This window comes from Pinus tabuliformis, chromosome 5_2, assembly GCF_031772625.1.
Source record: "Pinus tabuliformis cultivar Carrire ecotype Pingquan chromosome 5_2, CPIR1, whole genome shotgun sequence".
NCBI classification, from domain to species: Eukaryota; Viridiplantae; Streptophyta; class Pinopsida; order Pinales; family Pinaceae; genus Pinus; species Pinus tabuliformis.
Window position 1 is genome coordinate 426499315 of NC_142306.1, and position 23530 is coordinate 426522844.

The 23530-nt window shown below is 35.0% G+C and overlaps 1 pseudogene; it reads left to right on the plus strand.

Moving 5' to 3' along the window:
• The window catches only part of LOC149159429 (amino acid permease 3-like), a 106208-nt pseudogene extending 86425 nt beyond the window's left edge, over positions 1–19783 (plus strand).
• Positions 19784–23530: the final 3747 nt, after the last annotated feature.

Below are 23530 nucleotides of genomic sequence, written 5' to 3' on the forward strand. Positions count from 1 at the left end.
TACAAATAATTTGGGCACTGCTTATACCAAATATTTTACTTGAGAAATGTTGACAGGAAGGAAGGCATTGGTTGAGCTTGAGATGGATCATAACGGGGAGAACAAAAATGGAAAAGAAGACTTTAATTTGGGTATGTATCCTTGTGGTCTACTTCCCTTAATTTCCAGTTATAGAGAATCGAAACCATTATGAGATGGTAATGTTATTTCGTTTTCTCTTTTCAAGGGACTGATCTTGCTTTTCTTCAAGCAATCCAACTATCCCCAAAATATAGTCATGATTATGTTGGCATGTGCATGTACAGTAGCAATTAGTAGATTTTCATCTTTGTACAACTGTCTTGATTTTCTATTCAATGTGTGTTTATTACCAGTTATGCTTTATATTATGAGGTGCGGACTATTGATATCTATATAATTGGGATCCTTGTCTGTTAAAGTAACTCTAGGGAATACTCACAAAATATTAGAGGTTGCAGGCATTTTCATATATCTGGCACCAGGCGGAAGTGGATTATAGTGCATAATATTTTATTTCTAGGGAAGCAAATTTAACATCTATAATTATATGAGATATAACCACTCAATACAACTTTTGCCTCGGAGATCAAGTAGAAATTTAAGAGCTCTGCCACTTAATACAACTTTTGCCTGGAAGATAAAGCAGAAATTTAAGAGCCTGCCAAGAACCTTCTGCAGAAATTTAAGAGCTCTGCCAAGAACCTTATGTGTTAGGATGCCATGATTATCTAAAGGGAGTTGTTTGTTATGTTATGTTACTCTGCGTATCAGCAGGAACCTGCAGATATTGTCCGGAGGAAAATATGGAGCTAACACGCATTTTTCTGAACATCTTTTTCGCTTGATTTTGCAAGCAGCGCATGCAGGTGCGTACTTTATTCGTGCAGTGGAATCATACTTTATTCGTGCAGTGGAATCAGTGGCGTAGCTCATCTTTGGAAAATGGAAATCGGTTGTATGAGCACCTGTTCTCATCAGTTTTTCTATTATCATGAGCGTTATATTACGGGATAATCCATTTAGACCTGTGTAAGCACAGCCAAGGTTTTTCTCAATATCAAAATGTGTTTTCTTCTTTTTGGTAAATGTTAATATAAGTTTAGTGATTTATGGTTATTATTAAAAACCATGAAAAGTTCACACAGTTTAATCCATTTAGAAATAGGTTAATCCATTTAGACTCGTGTAAGAGGATCCAATTTTTTTAAGTAAATTATAATATTTTGAGTAAATTTATTATATTAGTTTAATAAATAGCACATAATTTTATTATAATTATTGAAATGTACAATTTTATAGATTTTAATTTTATAAATATATGCATGGAGAGGGTATAAATATGTATGTACGTGGCATAAATATCATTTTTTAAGTATAAAAATAAAGATATTAAATTTTATTTTGAGAATATGTATAAGTTAATAAAATTATGTTTTAGGTTTTATTTTGAAAATAGATATAAGGCAATTAATTTTTGGAAGTAAAAATTTCTCAAATCAAAAAGTAGGTGAAGTAGGTGAATATTGTATTGATCTTCAAACGAGTAGTCTACTGCTGCTGGTTCTAAGTAAGTATCATAGCTTGCTTATTTCTTGCCACTTCTGAATGCTATATTCTCTGCAAATTCACTATTATATTATTTCTCTGACTATGCCCCTGATGTATTGCAAGTAAATTCAAAGTGTTGAGAATCAATTTTCCTTCAAGTAAACACCATTCTGTGTGTCTTCTCTTTTGGGTTATAAATCCCCCATACTCATTTTCTAATTTTTAATTTGGGTTTCCTTGTTCCAGGCATGAACCATTTCTCTTTGGCGACTGTTACATGACAGCGTCTAAACCGAAGGGTCAAGTTCGTTTTCAGCAATTAGAACTGTCGTATTACACACTGCTCTTTTTTATAATTTATTGGTTGAAACCTTTCCATTTTTATGGCACATAACATTGATTTTATATTTGAGGGGTTGGATGTTTATGTATCTTATTATTGAGACCGTTTAAGGAGCTCTATGTCCTCCATTTATTATCTTTCTTTACTCAGGAGGCAATGGCCACTAGGATTTTTGGTAATACTTTTAATGAAACTTGTTTTTGGCTTGGTAAAAATCTTTCGAATTTACCTAAATGCGCAGTAGTGGTACTCCATCTATACTAGAAAATGCTTATTCTATTTGTTTATTTTTATTTTATATGTTCTAGAAGACCACGTCCGGAAAAGTGTTCCACGCACAGCAAAATATGCTTGAAGATGCAACCATACCATGTACCTAAGAGCCCATCCAAAGATCTAAAGTCCATGGCCAGAGATGCATGTTCAATGTATAATACACAGCCAAAGAAACAGGAAAGACACAATTGAAGAAAGTGACAGGAAATCAATTCGATATGAATACCGTAAGCGTAACTGGGGTTGAGAGACACAATTGAAGAAAGTGACAGGAAATCAATTAGATATGAATACCGTACATGGAACTGGAGTTTCTCAACCCTGCCAGGGACTACTGCTACGGCAGTGGCTCCCTTGTTTTGATGAGAAAGAAATATAAATTATTAAATATCAAATTTTATAAAATGAAAATGTTTTTAACTTTTTAGAATAAATTGTATTAAAAGTCATTAAACTATAATTTATATTTCACAGGTGCAAATTAGTTATGACCCAAATTGAAAAATAATGAATCCATAATATCAATCATCAATTTTTTGATTTACATTGTGTTCTCATGATTTTTAGACCAACTTATAGATCCCAAAAGAATTTAAACACACTTAATTATGTAGTCTTTCTTTTATAGTGAAGATTTTTTAGCATTCAGTATATAGGTGATGCTCACATGGCTAAGTCACATGGTTTGGGTTCAACAATTATTAAGTACGATTTGAATTAGAATTTTTAAATAAATTTTGAACGGAATTTGTTTTTAATTTTTACACACGTACATATTAGGATAAAATAGAACATAAACTTTAAAATAAATAAAAAATTAAACATCAAAATAAAATGAGTCTAGGGTCGACCTCCGCTTGAGATAGCTTAATTGGCAATGGCCGCGCAAATAAAGTCTCAACAAATCCAAAGTCTGGGGTTTAAATCTTATCGGGGTGAGAAGTTGAACATAATAAAGATGTAATCCTACCAAACTTACAAAAAAAAAATAGTCTAAGATCAACAATAATAGATAACAATTCTCAATAAACTTTAAAATGAAATATAAAATAAAAATAAAATATATAATATAAACATAATAAAATATCACTTAAATTTTAAGGTGCAAGTAGTCGATGGCGACTCACCATAAATTTAAAATGAAAAAAATAAAAATAAATAAATAAATAAACATTAAATTAATTAATTAAATTAAAATAAAATAGAATGAAATATAAACATAATGAAATATCACTTAAACTATAAGTCCTGGGTCAACAGTAGTCAATGGAGACTCACAATGCCTAAGCATTATATTAGGGCATCATAGAGCATAGTAGATTTAGTTAAGTGCAATAATTTAATCCTGAGTAATTTTTTGATGCTCTGAAATAACAGTTTGTCACTTGGTGAGGCAGGCAACAACACTTGAGAGAAGGTTTACAAGAAGCCATGTCTTGATGTGCTCAATGAAGTTTATTATTTATAGGGAGGCAACGAGGTCTGACCAGAAATTTGCAGGCAACATCGAGGGAGGCAACAAGGCTCAAGGACTAGTAGGGGTTTCATAAGGAATTTACAGAGAGGCCTGAGCAATTGCCGAAGAATGCTTGATTGCGTAGTTTTTCTCTATATTCAAGTCCACTTAACATGAATAATATTGTGTGAAGTAATTATATTTTCATATTTTTTTATTCACTAATTACTGATTTCTCTTGAATTTAAATAATTCACTTAACATTCATTACATTATGTGATGTTTATAAGGGTAAATAAGTGAATTGTAACAAGTGAAATGATTCACACAATATCAATCACCGGTTAACCGAGAATTTCTAAGAAGGTCACTAATCCTAAGACTCCTTTGACTTTACACATTTAAGCAAGAATTTGTTCTCCATACTCAAGCTCATTTAGCTTGCTACCCCATTTGTAAATGATTAATGCTTAGCAAGTATTTCACCTTATGAACAATTGAGTCAAATCTCCACACACTTTCATTAATAATGAGGAAAGTTTTGACAATGCAATATTATGAAATATCATTTTTCATTTTTACTATTAACTATGCATTTAAAGTCATCTACATATACCCATATATCATGAAGTTCATTCACTAAATGACCAATTTCTTATGGGTTTGTATAGTTTTTTTCTTTCCCTTTCTTTAATTTTTTTAAATTTTGTAATAAACTCCAATAAATATTTTCCATATTTGTAAATAAAATTTTATTAAACCTTCTCAGATGGGGTGCTTATGGTGCAAGGTGGGACAAGGGGTGTTGGCACCACCCCACTTGGCCAAGTGGCTGGGGGACATGGAAACACATCCCCATAAAGAATGTTTATGACACTATGGTTCTGGAGGTCTCACCACATGCGAGCTTCTCTCAACACACTCGATCTCATGCACATTTCCTACCCCAACTTTGAATTCGTACAACCCATCTAGATTTCTTGCAGGGCTTTCACTCGTGCAACGTTCAATCGAGTTCTAATAATGATTATTACACCTCTCCCCATGGCTCAATTTGCATTTTGTGTTGTTGGCTACGAGAGTCTCCTGCCTGAAACACAAGCCCCGACTCTCATTGATCCTCATTGGCGTCTCATGTTGGCCTTCCGCATCAAGCCCTTATCAAGCCTTGTTTTTCTTCCCTTGGCCAACTTTTGCTACTCTAAAATAGAATAACCATCCCATATAGATTGGAGTAATGATAGCAATATCCAATTGACACCGTGGAGAATTGATCTCGCCCAATTGTTTCCTTCCCCTTGCAGGTTTGACGCATCTGGTGTTGGCTTCAATTTCGTTTCCTCCTACATGCAAGAAGAGTTCTCATTTGGATGCTAGATGCCTTCAACATATGCACTCTTGACAAATTCTAGTTTGAATAGACCCCCTTGTATGGTCTTTACTTCCATATTTGAATTCATTATTGGTATATATCCGCCTAGCATTCTTAACTAGCGTACTCCTTGTAATACTTAATTTTCTTTAGAGATGGAGTGCCCTCTCTCTGGTTTGATCCCTTGGGAAATTCATATTCCCTTGTTGTTCCTTTTGTCTGGTTTGGTGTTTCTCTCCTCATTATTTCCTGAGTTGGCTCATCCTTTTTTGTGGGTTTCTTTTTGTCCTCTCCATTCCTAGATCTTGGCCACCTTTAATGCTCATCCACCTAACTTTGACCCTTCTACACGTGGATCTTTTCTTCGTGCCTATCGCTTTTGCCTCTCTCCCTCTAACTTCCAATTCTTCTTTCTTTATTGGGCCTTCACAATGATTTTTCATTGTGCATGTGTTCACAAAGGAGAAACCTACTACTAAGAATGGGCCTCTTGGGGGAACGCACGAATCCACAACTGCCTAGAGGAAACTATTGCCCGATTTCACCAGCTTACACCGGGCCCCATCTAGGATGAGCTTACCCTCATGGAGAGAGTATAAGTGTCTCATTGGCACTAGCTCTCAGACACCAAGGATCTCGCGAAGATGATAGACTAGATGTCAGATATTGAGCACATGTGTGGATGTTTCAACGAATACATGCACACCATTGGCTTATATTGGCACTTGAAATTCCCCCTCGGTAGAATCCTAATGGACCAGTTTGAGCATCAAGCAGGCCTCCTTCACTCTATTGAGCACTTGCATCGTCACATGTGGGCCTTGGACTAGGGACTAGATCGCATAGAGAAACACCTTAACATACCGCCCCCAGTTGGCAACGCCCCTGTCAACAATCAAGACCCCATCCAGGTCACAACTACAAATTCTGACCCCTCTACTTAGTCTTATGTTATTCTTAGGCTTCTGTCATTTTGTGGTATATTGTTTATTGTCACAACCAACCTTGCTTTCTTTTTCAATTTATGTATAGTTTTTTTTGGTTTTTTGAATGTTGTGTTATCCTATGCCTCTCTACAGAGAATGAATTTATGGTTATGGTCTAGTCTTCCCTATGAAAGTGATCTAAAACATCTCGCATTTCCATGTACACCCATATTTCGAAGGTAGTACAATCCCACAAAGAAAAAAACATTTATATTAAACTTGAATATTAAAAATAGAAAAATAATATATATATATATATATAAGGTGTACTCTAATTTAGAGAAGAAATAGATTTTTTCACTATAACAACAAAACAATTTCAAGAGAGAACGTGATTTTTTGTCGTTTGAAATGTATTTTTGAATGTATAAATAGATTCAGCACTCTAAAAAACCACTTAGATCACTCTACTTCTACAAATTAAATAACTTAAACTCAAGTTTTTCAAAATCTTTACCATATTTAAACCTTAAGGCATTCTCTTTGAAATGAACTTCCCTCTAGTCTTAGTGAAGACTAGGTGTCTTCACTATGAGCCTTTAAAACAAGTGTTACACAATTAAACAATGTTCAATCCTTCGATCGGGTTTTGGTAGTTAAGGCATTAGTGGTAGTTACGCATTAATGGTAGAGTGTAATTAATTTTTTAGGTTTTCACAGAACGTTTTGTGGGTTTGCGGCACCTTCCATTCCAAGGCACAGGGAAAAATTTGGGCTAGATCATACTGTAAGGATCAGGGATGCCTGCAGATGCCAAGACTCTGTTCCTATGGTTGGGCGATGCGGGTGAAGCTCCAGTGAAATGGGGAAAATGCATACATTCGCCAAGACTCTATTCCATGCCGTGAATAAATAACAGGTATGGTTGGGCGATGCGGGTGAAGCTCCAGTAAAATGGGGAAAACACATACATTCATGGTAGAGAACGCAACAGAGTCTCCCTTGCCAAGGAGTTCAAGGACTTTATCACCGACAAAAAGCTCCCGCTCAACCTCAACCGTTCAACCGTGAGAATGAGGGAGCTAAACGTCGCGATTGTTACAACTTCTTTCTCAGAGGCTGCCATTATTTGATAATACCTTGGACATTGTTCATTCCATGCTAAAATGGAAAAATGAATGAAGCTTTATTTTCTGAGTTTTGTTCTCATAGTAATATTTAATGCAAATACGATATCTTTTTAAGCTTCAGAGGACCTGATGTCCAAAGAGGGTTTGTGAACCATCTATATAACGCTCTGACCAGTGCAGGCCTCCGTGCTTTCCTTGACATGCACGACCTGCACAAAGGGAAAGACATCGCTTCAAGCCTACATCAGGCTATTGAGGTGAGTCACATGCTGATTCCTATTTTTTCGAGTAACTACACACAATCGCCCTGGTGCATGAGAGAAGCCTCGCTAATTGCACAACGAGTAGTGCTGCAGAGGCCAGCCACTGTGATACCTTTGTTTTACGATGTCACCCCTTGGCAGGTTCGGTACCCAGTGCATTCTGGCAGTCCCTACTGACAAGCATTCCATGCACATGAGACGAGTGGTATATAAAACGCGGAGGAAATCGAAGGATGTAAAGCTGCTCTCTTAGAAATCTGACGTCTCTCAGGATGGTCGCTTCAAGAGGATTTCAACGAGTGGGTAACTCAGTCTTCCTGCTCTTATTTGTTGATCGGTTTCAACCTCCGTTTTAGATTTTTAGTTTTTATAAATACATTATATTGGTGGGTAAGTCAGTCTTCGCCGCTCTTATTTTTTTTGGTTAATTTCTGCCTCTACTCATTTCAACTGTGAAGTAGAGATGGTGAATGATTGATTTTATCGGGGAAGTCGAAATTGTAGGTTTTAAATTTGGTTTCTTTGGTCTGGTTTGGATGATGTCGAATGGTATTTGTATATCACTGTTGGTCTGAAATGTCTAAATTATGTGTTTTTTATTTGGCTTCTGGTCTAGTTCAGATGACCACGGATCATATTTTTAGCTACTTTAACAAGGAAGTCCAATTTGAATTTAAAAGATAATCAGTGAAATAAGTTTGCATTTCTTTCCTAATGTTTAATAGCTACTGGAAAATGAGGTGGTATATGTATTTGAGAAAGATTTTATCTCTTTCATAATATTCAAAAATTTGTATAAAATGAATGTAATTTTGTAACCCGAGTTTATATTTCTTTCATAAGGAAGAAAATCACTGTAACTATATATTTTGAGTTTATATATATATATATATATATATATTTATAGTATTTGTGTTTTGAGTTTGAATTCTTTAGTAGCATTTCATACTTTGGAAAATGAGAATAATTTGGATTTTCTGTTTCCATTTCTTTCATAAATGCCCTTGGAGTTATTATCCCTTACTAGTAAGCAGGGAATTTATGAATAAAGAAAAATCACCACATATTTTTGCTTCATATTTTAGTTATTAGTTAAATTGAATTATATTTATTTATATTTTTTAAAATTAAAATAGTAATCAAATATTTTTTTTTTTAATTTTAATAAATATGACTTAACACTATTATAAACTTTTTCACATATTTATTTAATAACCGTTAATCATGCAATTTTGGAGCTATTGAACAAAATAAACTAATAAATTTAAAGTTAATGATAATAAATTTAAACATTATTCGATATTGTGTGTTTATGTGAGACTCTATTATTATTAGATAAAGATAATGATAATAAATTTAAACGTTATTCGATGTTGTGTGTTTATGTGAGACTCTAGATGTGTCAACCCATTTAATTGATTTAGGCAGTGTACATCAAGTCAAGTCATGCTTTTTGTTGTTTAAAAAAAATAATTTACCCATAATTTAATGCATAATCATATTTTAGAAAATAATTTAATCATATTTATCATTATATTCCATCATTATTATAACTTCATTTTATTGTAATATAATTTTTTTTATATTATAATTTTATTGTAATATAATATAAATTGTTGGTACATTATTTTTTATTATATATTAAATATCATATAAAGTTATTAAGATTTAAAGATTATTTAACTAATATTATTTTTTTTTAATAAAATATTATTGGTCTCTTTATAAGAGAGAGCCAAATTCTATAGGTAATGTGTCATATGAACGAAGTGCGTTGAAGAAATTACTCTGTATATATAGGTTATATAATAAATTAAAATTTGCACAAGTTAAAGCTTTTTTCTTCTTTATTTTTTTGAATAAGTATTTAATATTAATTTTTATTTTTAAATAGTTAATATAGTTATATATAGGTTACGTTTTCTATATATAAATTAAGACTTGCACAAGTTTAAAGTTTTTTTCCTCTTTGTTTTTGGGTAAGTATTTAATATTAATATTTATTTGTAAATAGTTAATATAATTATTGGTAAGAATTGTAGATTAAATATGTTTTAAATTTATAAAAATCGTATTATTTGAATTTGGTTCAGAAATTTGTATCTCTGCTTTTATCGAGGAAGTTGAAATTGTAGGTTTCAATTTTGTTTCTCTAGTCTGGTTTGGATGATGTCGGATGGTATTTGTATACAGCTATTATACAGCTATTGGTTTGATCAAATTTGGTTTCTCTGGTCTTGGTTTCTCTGGTCTCTGTTTTGGTTCGGATGACCACAAATCATATTTGTATTTGAATTTAAAAGATAACCAGTGGAATAAGTTTGCATTTTTTTCATGAGCCACTAGAAAATGAGATTGTCCATGTATTTGAGAACGATTTTATCCCTTTCATAATATTCAAAAACTTGTATAAAACGAATGTATTTTTGTAGATTTCTTTTATAATAAAGAAAATCACTGTAACTATATATTCTGAGTTTTCATTTCCTTTTTCTCATAAGATTTAATTATGGTGTTAAATGGTTTTTTTTTCTCTAAGAGTGAATATATATAAAAAAGAACTCCACCATATGTTTTTTTTATTGTTTTCTAGAACAAAATGGATTAAAAGAAATCAACTCTTTGCCAAAAATGAATACAAAAGATGCTAATTAAATGTTTTTTTTCTTAATTTTAATAAATATGACTCATGTTTTTTTTCTTAATTTTAATAAATATGACTCAACGCTATCATAAACTTTTCCATATATTTATTTAATAACTGTTAATCATACAATTTTGCAGCCCATTGAACAAAATGAACTAATAAATTTAAAAATAAATATAATAAATTTAAACGTTATTCGATCTTGCAGCCCATTGAACAAAACAAACTAATAAATTTAAAGATAAAGATAATGAACGTTATTACTTTAGTGAGTAGATAACTAGTGGTTTTTTTACCCAGGGTTGTCTCTTTCTATGGGATGTTGTGTGTACATATTTTTGGACCTGCTATAGTTTTTTTTTAAATATGTTGTGTGTTTATGTGATGCTCTATTAGAAGATAGGTCGATCTCCTAATAGGTCGATCTATTTAATTGATTTAGGCAGTGACCATTTAGTACATTGTCATACCTTCTCATTGTTTTAAAAATTAATTTATCCATAATTTAATGCATAGTTATATTTTAGAAAATAATTTAACCACATTTTATCATTATGTTGTTATATCATTATTATAACTCATTATAACTTATATTATAACTTCATTGTAATATATATATATATATATATATATATATATATATATATAGATATATATATATATATTGGTTGAATTAAGAGTCAGACCTTCAATTCAAATTAAAAATACAACCATATTACAAAATATACAAAAAATAAGAGAAGTAGGCCACCTAAAGCCTAGGAAACCAAGCTTAAAGCCCACTCACCGAGCCCAGGACCCACAAAAACATGACAACACGACCACAACAAATAATCGGAAGCCCTAAACGTTCGATCTATCTTTCGAGATCTAACGGTCATTAACAAGCCCTCCCTTTAACTCTTGAATCAGACCCGATGAGCCTATAGAGACCGCTCTATAAAAATTTCGGGTCCGATTTGGCTGATAACCCTCGTGCATGTAATCCGCCCGAAATCCACTAGATGCATGTAATTCCCACCCATCTACGTAACTTGCTCACTGTTTAACATTGCCTTCGAACCCGAAGCTAGATAAAGCTACTGTTAAAGTCAATTTTGGGTCTGATTTCCTTGATAACCGTCTTGTTATTTGCAACGCAGATTTGCTGCGATTGCTGATTGCTGCTATTTCTCCTACCTGCTCATACTTTAACTAATCACCCTACATAGCCACTGGAAAGGCTTTCTATAACATGATTCAAATTCAGGTAAATACCTGAGTTGTTAATGGACACCCACCCGAGAACTTTGGGATTATAGGCTTCTGGGCACCTATTTCGGCCTAAGGAACGGCCATTCTTTTCGTTTCTATCCCTAAACTGTTGATTCATGTGGACTAACATTCAACTGTTTCCCGAAGACTACATCCTGCTAGAATCCCTTGCTCTGATAAAGCTCTTAGTCCGCGTTCGCCTGTCTGAGACACTCTCCCCTCAATCCACCCTAGGGGATCTCTCTCCATTTATATTTATTGTTGCTTTTAGCACATCATATGCCTTCATTAGCTAAGATGTCTGCTAATTTGTTGGTTGTTCAGCGCACATGAGTGAAACTCAAGGTTCTCATGTTCTGCAAGTGGGATTGAATCCTTTGATAGACTTGCAGAAGCCTCCAATGTCTTGAAACTTTTTCTGGAGCTGAGCCATAGCAAATTCTCTTGACCAAATTGATAATCAATTCAGAATCGGCTTCAATTATAATGTTATGAAAATTTGAGTCCCTCGGGATTTCTAAGAATTGCTCCATAGCCATGAGCTCTACCATATTGTTTGTGGCTTTCCCCAAATTACTATGAAAGATGATTATTATACGACTCTTTTCATCCCTTATCACTCCTCCATAACCAGCCATGCCCGGGTTTCCTCTTGAGGCCCCATCAATATTACATTTCAAAAAACCTTGAGGGGGGGGGGGGGGGGGTTGCCAGAAATTCGTATCAACAATTATATGATTTGCATTTTTGTTTTTTCCCTTTAGGGTGATCCTCTGCATTCCCAACTGCATTATTATTTGCACATCAGTATCTTTCGGTTGGTTCTCAAGGTGGTTTTTAATGAGAGTTCCTACTGTCTCATTGAGTTGTCCTAAAATCTGTTCCATGATGCACTGGGAAGAACCTTTCCTGTTTTTGAATATTTTGTTGTTGCGTTCTTTCCAGACATCCCAGATTAGAAAGCTTGGAGCTAAAGCCCAAGCTTTGTTGACTATTTCATTATCTGAGAAATTTTTCCTCCACTTCTTTAAGGTGCTTGTAATACTCCCTATGTTTCTATCTGTTTGTCTGAATATTGAGGCAATCCAATTCCACAATGTGGATGTGAATGGGCAGAGGTTTAGAAGGTGATCCATAGTTTCTTCTTGAGCTTCACATAGCTGGCATTTAGATGGACCAACTACCCCTCTTTTCCTCAGGTTTTCCCAGGTTAGAATTTTTTTATGTTGTACTAACCACATGAATAGTTTGATCTTCATCCATCTTTGATTCTGCCATAGGTCCTTCCATACCCCATCAGGGTTTGGAAAATCAAGCCCAATTTCTATGTGCTTAGCCTCTTTGAGGTTAAAATTGCCTTCATTGTTATTGCCCCATCTCAGCTGGTCTGAATCTGCTGATGTCAGTATCTTTCTCTGTTCCAGGATAGCTGATAGAGCTTCTACCTATGCCTTCAAAGGGGAGTCATCACTGTATTCCAAGTTCTTCCATATCCTCCATTTTCCCTCACTTTTTTCCTGGTCCCAGAATTCATTTACTCTGAGTAACCTTTTGTTATCAGTATCGTTCTTGAGATTTGCAAATTCTTCTCTTAGCAATTTGGGTTCCTATTGCCACTTATCCTCCCAAAACCATGCAAGATTTCCATCTCTGATTTCCCAGAAACTGTGTTTCTAAACAATGTCTCTATTCTCCCAGGTTTTGTTCCAAATGTGGGAGCCTTTGATGATCCCAGACATTCTAATGTGACCCCTGTCTTGCAAATTGTTTGCATATTTCTGTTTCCAAATTTGGGCCCAAGGGGAAGCTAAATCTTTTAACCATCTCCACCAAAGTTTTGTCCCCAAACTTTTTTTAGCAATTCAGGATCATCTAGTCCCAAACCTCCATGTGACTTAGGTTTATAGATCTTTTCCCAGGCTACCAAGGACCATTTTTTTTCTCTTCCCCTTTACCCCAAAGAAAATCTCTTTGTATATTTCTGCATAGTTGCATGACTCCTTTAGGAGCTGAAGGACTGAAAACATAAAGATGGGGACCGTTTGTAAGATAGCTTTTGTTAGTACGAGTCGTCCTGCTAGGTTCAAAGACCTACTTGTCCATTTCTGTATTTTTCCATGTAGCTTATTAATCACAGGCTCCCAAACCATTTTGCTCAGAGGTTTGTCAGTTAGCGAAACTCCCAAGTATTTGGAGAGTAGCATGCTCTTTGAAAGCCTAGAATTCTGGATATATTTCTCTGAATAGCAATGTCAGTATTGAAAAAGAAAATCTTTGTTTTGGAAAGGCTTACCTCTGTGCCCACATCCATTGCAAAGTCTTTCAGGATTTGTTTGTAGGCTAGTGCTTCCCTAACCATTGGTGTTCCTTGTAGCATAGTATCATCCACAAATTGTTGATGGGTCAAAGCATCTCCGTTCATGGTGAGTTTGACACCCTGGATTTTACCTTCTGCTTTGGCAGACTTGATATCTTTGCCAAGCCCTTCCATCATGAGAATAAAGAGAAAGGGTGAGAGAGGATCTCCTTGTCTGAGACCTCTCATCGGATTAAAGGGCTTGGATGGTGATCCATTTACCAGGATTGAAAAACTTGAGGTAGTTACAAGTGCCATCACCCTTCTTACCCAGTTATGGTCAAATCCATATGCTATAAGAACTCTCCTTATGTAATTCCACCTTGTCTTATCATAAGCCTTTTCTAGGTCAAGTTGCATAATCATTCTCGCCTGCCTATTACTTATGAGTGAGTGAACCACCTTGTGTGCTTGAATGATATTGTTTAGAATTTGTCTGCCTTCCACAAACCCAGTTTGTTCCTCAGATAATAGGGTTGGGAGAAGGGGCTTAACCCTGTTGGCAATAGTTTTGGAAACTATTTTATACACCGCATTGCATAATGCTATTGGTATGAATCTGTCTAGTGTCATAGCATTATCATGTTTTGGAATTAAGGATATGAAATAGGTATTTAGTGCCTTCAACACAGTATTATTTTTTCTCGAGTCTTCCACCACATCGAGGATATCCTGCTTGGTAATTTTCCAACATGCTTTAAAGAAGTCAACATTAAAACCATCCGGACCTAGTGCCTTCCCATTTTGCATTTCTTTGATGATTTCGCTGACCTCCTCTTCATTCACAAGTCTGTTTATATTGTAATTGTCTTCTCGTGTCACAAGCTTAGGAATGTGCCTTTTAAAATCCCTAATGAATTGTGATCTGTCCAAGAGAGGTTCCTATGCTAATCCTTGGAAATGTTTAACCAACTCAGCTTCTATTTCTTTGTGGGTGACGAGTTGATTCCCCCTAGAGTCTTTGATTTTTGAGATCCTGTTATGAGACCTGTGATCCATTGTAGATTTGTGAAAAAACCTTGAGTTCCTTTCTCCTTCTTTTAACCATTGTACCCTTGACTTCTGTTTCCAAAATATCTCCTCTTGTTTGCATAATTCTTCCCATTCTTATTGATGGTAGTGAGCTTGTTCTTTTCTTTCCCCGTTGAAGCCTTCTGTAATGAGGATCTGGTTAATTTCATGTAGCTTTTGTTCTGCCACTTTTTTTGCTTCAAAAATGTTGCCAAACTCATTCTTATTCCAATCTTTAAGCCTATTTTTCATATGTTTCAATCTTTTATGCAGGAGGAAAATGTTAGTGCCCTAAACTTGCATATCCTCTGTCCACCATTTTTCAATATTGTTGATAAAGTTTGGATGGGTGAGACAAATGTTTTCAAACCTGAAAGGTTTGTTTCTTGGAGTTCCTATAAAGGATGCTTCAAGTTGAAGAGGCCAATGATCCAAGCCACCAAAAGGGAGTATCATCACTGACAGGTCAAGGCTTGTTAGAATAAGGTCCTCCGAGATAAGAAATTTGTCTAGTTTTGAGGCTACCTGAGACTCTCCTCCCCTTTTGTTATTCCAGGTAAATATGCCATTACTTGTCTATGTGTCTACTAGCCTCATATTGTTTATAAAATTATGAAATGTTATGGAGTCTCTGCCTAGTGACCTCGTTCCACCTTTTTTTTCTGACAGTGACCTAAACATATTAAAGTCCCCATCCAAAACCTAGGGGATGCCCGAATGTATGTCTCTTAAATCCTCCAGTGAAGTAAGAAGTCTTAGTTTGTCTTCAGGTTTCTGTGGACCATAAACATTTGTGATTAAATAAGATTCCTTATCCCCAAAGGTTGAATAACCATTGATAAGTAGTTCCTAGGTTCTTCAACATCTAGGATTCCTATTTTCTAAGGGTTCCATAGTGTGAGAATTCCTCCTACTATTTTATCTGCTTTGACTTCTAGATATTCATATTTGTTCAACCATTTGTTGTGAATTTCTCTTATTTTTTCTACTAAACATTTTGTTTCCTAGATAAAAATCATATCTGGTTTTTCTTCTTTCATTCTATTACTAAGATTCCTTTGCTTCCTTTTACTCCATAGACCCCTAATATTCCATGTTGTGAGATTCATTAAGAAATATTTGTAAATGAGTAACTAATTAGGTCTTTCATCTTACCTGAATCAATCATGAGTTTTCCACACTCTATCAGCATCTCATTCTGTTTTTTCCTACCTCTTTTCTTTCCTAGGTTCCTAGGAGCTAGTTTCGCTACTACCTTCATTGTTTTCACCCCTTCGTTGTCCTAATTATCATGGTTTCTTTTTCCTCCCGAACCTTTTGTCTGAGTTCTCCATAGGAACAGTTGTTGCACTCTGTTGAACTCCTCTTGTGGTAGCGAATCCATTCCTTTGGTGGTTCCCCACACCAGGAACTTTTCTAGATCTAGATGCTCCCTATCAAGAATATCTTGCAGTTCATGATCTTCTGTTCCCACCTCGCTTGGGGTCATCTCTTGGTCCCTATCAAGCTCCATTGTGTTCAGCAGATCCTCCTTTTGTTGATTGTTGTCATGTGTGTCCTCCATACTCTCTTCCTTTTCCTTCTCCATAGGGCTTACCTCCAGAGTCTGAATTGCATTATTGTGCTCCTCTTCTTCTTCTAGTAACTTGTACCTATTCGAACTTGACTGTTTTTCCTCATTTATTTTCTTTTGGTACTTTCTCCCTCCTTTACCTTTGTTTCCCACGTTGCTAAAGCTTTCAGTTTCTTTCCCTAGGGTAGCTTTAGTTCTGCTTTCCATTTTGTTTAAGGGGAAATCCCTGAATAGATTCCCATGTTCATGACACTTACGACATCTGAAAGGAACGTGATCATAGTCCACCGCTTGTACCCATTCTTCATCAAAAACTTCCAAAATAACTTCGTCCTATATAGCTCCAGAGAGGTCCATCTCTACGCAAATATGGGCAAAGGAGGTATACTTTCCCCTTCTAGTGGCCTCCGATATTTTAACAAAGTGCCCTAGTTTATTTCCTATTGCTTTTAATGATTCTGGCTACCAATAATCCAGTGGTAAGGAGTAGAGCCTTACCTAAACCAGGACCGAAGTAAATGTCTCACGCTCCGGGACAAAATTCATTACCCAAGGCCACATATAGAGGCCTGCAGCAGCATAGAAGTAGGGACCTCCTTCAAACACCCTGTCTTTATCCTCAATGTTCGTAAAAACAACAGTGAAGAAACCCTTTGATCCAAGGTGAAAATCTATATCCCCCTTAGGTTTCCAATGATTCTTTATCCATGCCTGTAAAGCCTTCTCCGTTGGCCATAACCCCATGAATTTACAAATGACTGCATAAGTCGCCATGTGTTCTCTATGCACCTATAGCACTGGATCACTTAACACAACTCTGGGTGTGATAGTTTCCCTAGGCTTACACAGTCCAGTTCGATTTCTGGTATCCACTTTCTGATTTTCTCCTTCTATTCTTTTTTCTTTTCTGACTTCTTCCTGCGTATTTTCCTGCCCCTGTGTACCTCTGTTGTCATGTTTCCCTTCTCCTAAAATCCCGATTTCAGCCTCCAGAGGTTTCTTGAATCGATTGGAGACTGCCTGACTGTAGGAGGGAGTGGAACTCCCCCCCTCTCACCTCTCCATGGTGCCCAATGCTTAACTTCTACTGCAAACCCTAGCTCTCTCTACTCCTCCGACCAGGAAAATCAACAATCAACTTTTTTTATATTATAACTTCATTGTAATATAATATAAATTTCTGGGACACCATTCTTATTATATATTAAATATCATACAACATTATTAAGATTTAATGATTATTTAACTAATATTTTTTTTTATTATATAAAATATTATTGGTCTATTTATAAGAGAGAGAGCCAAATTATATAGGTACTGTGTCATATGAGCGAAGTGCATTGAAGAAATTGCTTTGTATATATAGGGTACGTTTTCTACATATAAATTAAGACTGGCACAAGTTAAAGGTTTTTCCTCTTTGTTTTTTGGGTAAGTATTTAATATTAATATTTATTTGTAAAGGGAGAGAGAGGTAGAGGAACATACAGAAAAACCTAGAAAATTTTAGATAAATAGATGTATAGAAATAGGGAGGGAGATGGAGAGAGAGAGAGGAAAAAGAGGGAAGAAGAGAGTGAGTGAGAGTGAGGAGATAGAGAATTCGAAGAGAGGTCGGAGAGAAATAGAAGAGAATATGAAAGAGAAAGGGAGTATGGAGGGAGAGAAGGAGGGAGGGAGATAGGCAAATAGAGAAAGAGATTGAGAGAGAGGGAGAGAGATGAGGTATTTAATATTAATATTTATTTGTAAATAGTTTATATATATATATATATATATATATATATATATCTATATATATATAAATAAAGTAAGGTTTATTATAAAATAAATATCAAATTGATGTAATTGTTATTAAGATTTAGTAATTATTTAGCTTATGCTAAATATTTCTATAAACATTTTTATTGTAGGTTTGATGTTTTGCATTGTTATATAATTGTTATATTCCAATTATATAGTATGCATCTTATTCTAGAGAGAAGAGTGAAAAGGGAGAGAAGGGGAGGTAGAAGGAGGGAGGGAGGGACATAAAATTTGGGAGGTTGAGAGGGAGAGAGAGGTAGAGGAACATAGAGAAAAACCTAGAAAAATTTAGATAAATAGATGTATAGAAATAGGGAGGGAGATGGAGAGAGAGAGAGGAAAAAGGGGGAAGAAGAGAGTGAGTGAGAGTGAGGAGGTAGAGAATTCGAAGAGAGGTTGGAGAGAAATAGAAGAGAATATGAAAGAGAAAGGGGGTATGGAGGGAGGGAGAGAGGCAAATAGAGAAAGAAATTGAGAGAAAGGGAGAGAGACGAGAGAGAGGGGGAGTGATAGAGGGAAAGGGAGAAAGAGAAGTACGAGAGGGGGAAAGAGAGAGAGGGGGGATGATAGAGGGAAAGGGAAAGAGTGATGGAGAAAGAGAAAGAGTGAGAGAAAGATAGAGAGGGGAAAGAAGGAAAGATGGATAGAAGAGGGAGAGGGAGAGAGGGGTGATCCAAGAGAGAGAGAGAGGGATAAGGGGAGTGGGCTGAAGGAAGAGAGATAATGAGTAAGAAATATGAAGGGAGAGGGAGAGGTAGAGAGAGGGGAGAGAGAGAGGAGAGAGTGGAGAGGGAGGAAGGGGGAGTGGGATGCTAATTTTTAGGGCTAATTTATTCTTTTTTGTAGATAATTGCATTTTTAAACTTGTTCAACATTTTCATATTACATTCTCCCCATAACATCGTATCATCATTAGAAATAATGTAGAGAGAAAAATAAAATCAATAATGCAACGAAACATAAAGGAACAAGAGAAGAAAAACATACACAATAGAGACACCAATGTTTTTTGTCAAAGACGAGGGAAAAGCCTCACAAGGGGGAAACCCATAAATCAATACTTCTTCTTCTATTAGATATTCATCAATGTTTAGCTAAGATACAAAAGCAAATTTGTTGTCACTAAGAATAACAACTACCTTCTATATGTTATGTGCTTTTTAGGGTTATGCAACTTTTGGGGAAAATGCACCTAGAAACCTATTGATAGGATTTGGATTCTACGAGCCTTATTGGCTTATTGAATTTTTCAATGCATGCATTGTGGTTCACCTGGTGGGAGCATACCAAGTAAGAAAGAATTTTCTCATCCTTTCTTTTAGTTCTGCTAGATTGAAACTCTAATGTCTTTGTTACCCATAGAAACTTCATTGTAAATCATTTCATGTCACTATTGCAAGTATATTGTCATCCAATGTTTGCTTGCATTGAAGCATGGTTTTCTCATACTTGGCCAGATAATAAATTCTTCAAGGAGGGAATTCCCATATGCATGCCCTTTTGTGGGTGGTGCAGAGTCAATCTCTTCAGATTGTGCTAGAGAACTGCATTTGTGGTGTCAACCACTGGCATTGCCATCATATATCCATTATTCAATGATGTGTTGGGAATTTTGGGTGCTCTGAATTTCTGGCCATTGGTAGTCTACTTTCTAGTCGACATGTACATTGCACAGAATAGAGTCCCAAGATGGACAAGCAAGTGGACCATTTTCCAAATATTTAGCTTCATATCTCTTCTTATAACAATGATAATCATTGTTGGATCCTTAAAAGTCCTTGTGAAAGATAAGGAGACATAGAGAGGCCTTTCTATATGGTATTTAAAAATTCACAGATGTTATAATGCTTTGTTCCTGTTGCTCGCAAGGTATAAAAAGTTTGAAGTGAAAAAATCAAAGAAGAATAAGAGGCAATCTTAGCCTCCAGCTACGTGTTGGGAACGAGCCGCATCATCCAACACAAACAATTTTTAATAACTTCATAGTTATAATCATGGATACATTACTAAAGTTGAATTATTTATTTGCACATTAATAAAACAATATATCTGACTCACTGTAAATTTCAATACAACCCCCATTTGACCAACTCTATTTTTAATCGTAGGAGAATTAGCACTAGCACCTCTCTTACTCAGGCCCAACAAGTTTGGAGGATGCTTCAAGATCTTGGTGACATTGCATTTGCATTTCCATATACTTCCATTGTCCTTGAAATTTAGGTATAGCTCAATATTTTTTGTTCATTTCTATATTTGAATCCTTTGGACAACCAGAAACTACAAGGATAATTATGAGGCTTCCTCTAATTTACAACTATGCAAGATACTCTCAATTCAACACCCCTAGAGAACCTGACTATGAAAAAGCAATTTTTTTGTCACTAAGCATAACAACTATCTTCTATATGCTATGTGATTTTCTGGGTTATGTAGCTTTTGGGGAAAATGCACCTGGAAACCTATTGACAGGATTTGGATTCTACGAGCCTTACTGGCTTATTGACTTTTCCAATGCATGCATTGTGGTTCATCTGGTGGGAGCATACCAAGTAAGAAATAATTTTTTCATCCCTTCTTTTAGTTCTACTGGATTGAAACTCTAACGTCTCTATTACCCATATAAACTTCATTGTAATTCATTTCATGCCACTGTTGTAGGTATATTGTCAACCAATGTTTTCTTGCATTGAAGCATGGTTTTCTCATACTTGGCATGAAAATAAATTCTTCAAGGAAGGAATTGAAGCTCTTAATAGGTCATCGAGCTTATCATGGGCATGTTCTAGATTGAGATTTCCTTGAGGTAGGTTGAGTTATGTGTTGTTTTAGGGTTATTTGAGATCAATGACAGGTAGAACATGTTTATACCTCTTTCAGGTATATGGTTACATTCCTATATAAATTATAATCACTTGCACAATTTCATTGAATAGATATGATGTTTTTAGGTACCCAATTCTATCTTAACTATTAGTTAATCCCAATTATTTATGGTCGAAGGGTTTAACACCATTTTGAGAATAGGCATCTATGCAGGCCATTTAATTGAATTCCTGAAGAGACATGCATAGATAATGTATCGCACATTAAATTAATCTAATTGGATGTTGCCTTCTTTATGAATGCTAGAAAAAATGCTTGAGAACTTCAAAAAATGCATGAAAAAAGTTTCAAAAGAGTTTGAGAACTTTGATTGTCAGAATGAGTTGCTAGAGGATATGCAATGAAAAAGTTATAATAATATTTCAAGAATATCTCCTGATTTGCAAATTTCTCCAGGGGTCGAGTTTGTTCAATGCCAAGAGAGGAAACAAACAGTCAGGCAAGATTCTTTCCAACAAGCTTTGCAGGTGGGGAGTGAGGGTGATCAGAATGAAATCCAGATGGGGAAACATCCCATTGCCTCATTACCTTTTGTCAACTGTGAGCAACAAAATCCAGAGCTTGAGGAATAATGCCAAATGGTAAAAGTGGGGTGTTGTTACAACCCCCACCAGGTAAGCAATTTAGTTCCATAGTCCTGATTTCAATTATTGAAACTCATGCGCTCAAAGCTCTAGGAAATGGCACAGAATGGAGAGATTAAAGAAATTTGGTTTGAATTAGCACTAGCATCTCTCCCATTACTTCACTTTCAATATATGATAATTAAAGAAATTTGGTTTGAATTAGCGCTAGCATCTCTCCCATTACTTCACTTTCAACATATGATAAAAAAAAACGCCTGTAAAGAAACATAATCGCATAACATTTTTACTATTGCCTTAGGACATTTCCTTTGCGACGTATGGTGCAATAGCTAGTTTAATTATAATTAATAAGAAAAATATCCAGAAAAAAATCATTTTTTCTATAAATTAAACTACACCTATATCAAATAAAAACATTATCTCAAAATAATTATTATAATATATAATATTTAAAATATATTTATGAAATTATATATATATATAAAGTCTTCCAACTTAACTTTACAAGGAAATGATGGAAAAGATCTTAATAGCCAAGAATCGCGGTGATTTAAATTAATTCAAACTTACCATCATGCCATCTTGCTTGAAATAAAACCTCCAGTTAACACGTGCATTGACAAGTTTTAAAATATTGGGCAAAAAAATTTGCTGACCGTTCACCCGACTCCTTTTTCAAAATTCCCTTTTCTCTAATTTTATATTATTATTACTTTCGAGTATTTTATCATCTTTAATATTCTTTTTCGGATGATGTTTCTCTTACGATAAAGGTGATACTCGTAACATCATATAATTTTATCATGATGTAAAATTTATATAATATATTTTTTTTAAATTAAAATTAATAAAATATTAAAAATCATAAAATGGCATATATTTGCAAATTATAATAATTAATATTTTAGAATAGAAGTTCTTGTGATTCATGATCACATCAATGTTTTAGGATGCATGGATGCATTTCAAATTTTTATTAAGGTTTATTTTTTGAAGAACTTCCGTAGGAGTTTTAAATGGGTGGATTTTAAAATATTGATGTGATAATTAATCTATTAATTTTTTTTTTATAATTGTAACAATATTTTCGGTTTGGGTAGTAAGTTTCAGGGTGGTAAAGTTTTCCGGCGGAAAGAGGTTTAAGAAGAGGATTGATCCTAAGGATGAGGTTTAAGAAGAGGATTGATCCTAAGGATCGATCTTCCAGGGCTCATCTTTCTTTTATTCAATAGACTACAGATAAAATCGCAAGGATCCTGAAAAAGTATAATATTCCTTTTTCTTTTAGACCCCTTTGCACTATTCGAAGTTCTCTTCGTTTGGCCAAGGACCCTATTAACCTTAAGGATGGGAACGGTGTTTATATGATTCCTTGTTCATGTGGGACTCCTTGTGAGACTTGCCGGTCCATAAATCAAAGGATTTGTAAACATGCTGCAGACATAAAACATGGAAGGGGGTTCATCTTCCTTTTATTCAAGGGACCACGGATATAATCGCGAGGATTCTGAAAAAACATAATATTCCTTCTTCTTTTAGACCCCTTCGCACTATTCGAAGTTCTCTTCGTTCGGCCAAGGACCCTATTAACCCTAAGGATGGGAAGGGCGTTTATATGATTCCTTGTTCATGTGGGGCTCCTTATATTGGTGAGACTGGTCGGTCCATAAATCGAAGGATTTGTGAGCACGCTGCAGACATAAAGCATGGAAGGTCTCGCTCCTCCGCATTGGCTGAACATGCGGAAAAAACTAATCATCACATTTGCATAGAAGAGGCGAAGGTCATCGCTAGGATTAACCACTTCAATCATCGGAAATTCAGAGAAGCCTTAGAGATCGAACAAAGGCCCGTTAATCTGAACAGAGACAATGGTTGGAGTATTAGCATGTGTTGGATCCCTGCTCTTTCTTCCTAGATTTTTCTTGTTTTCTTGGTTATTTTCCTAATTTTTACTTTTCCTGTGTTTTTTTTTCAATAATAATAAAGTTAAAATTAGCTAATTAATTAATTATTATCTCAAAATTCTTATTGAAATTGATATTGATGATGATGGTGGTGGTGGTGGTTAACGT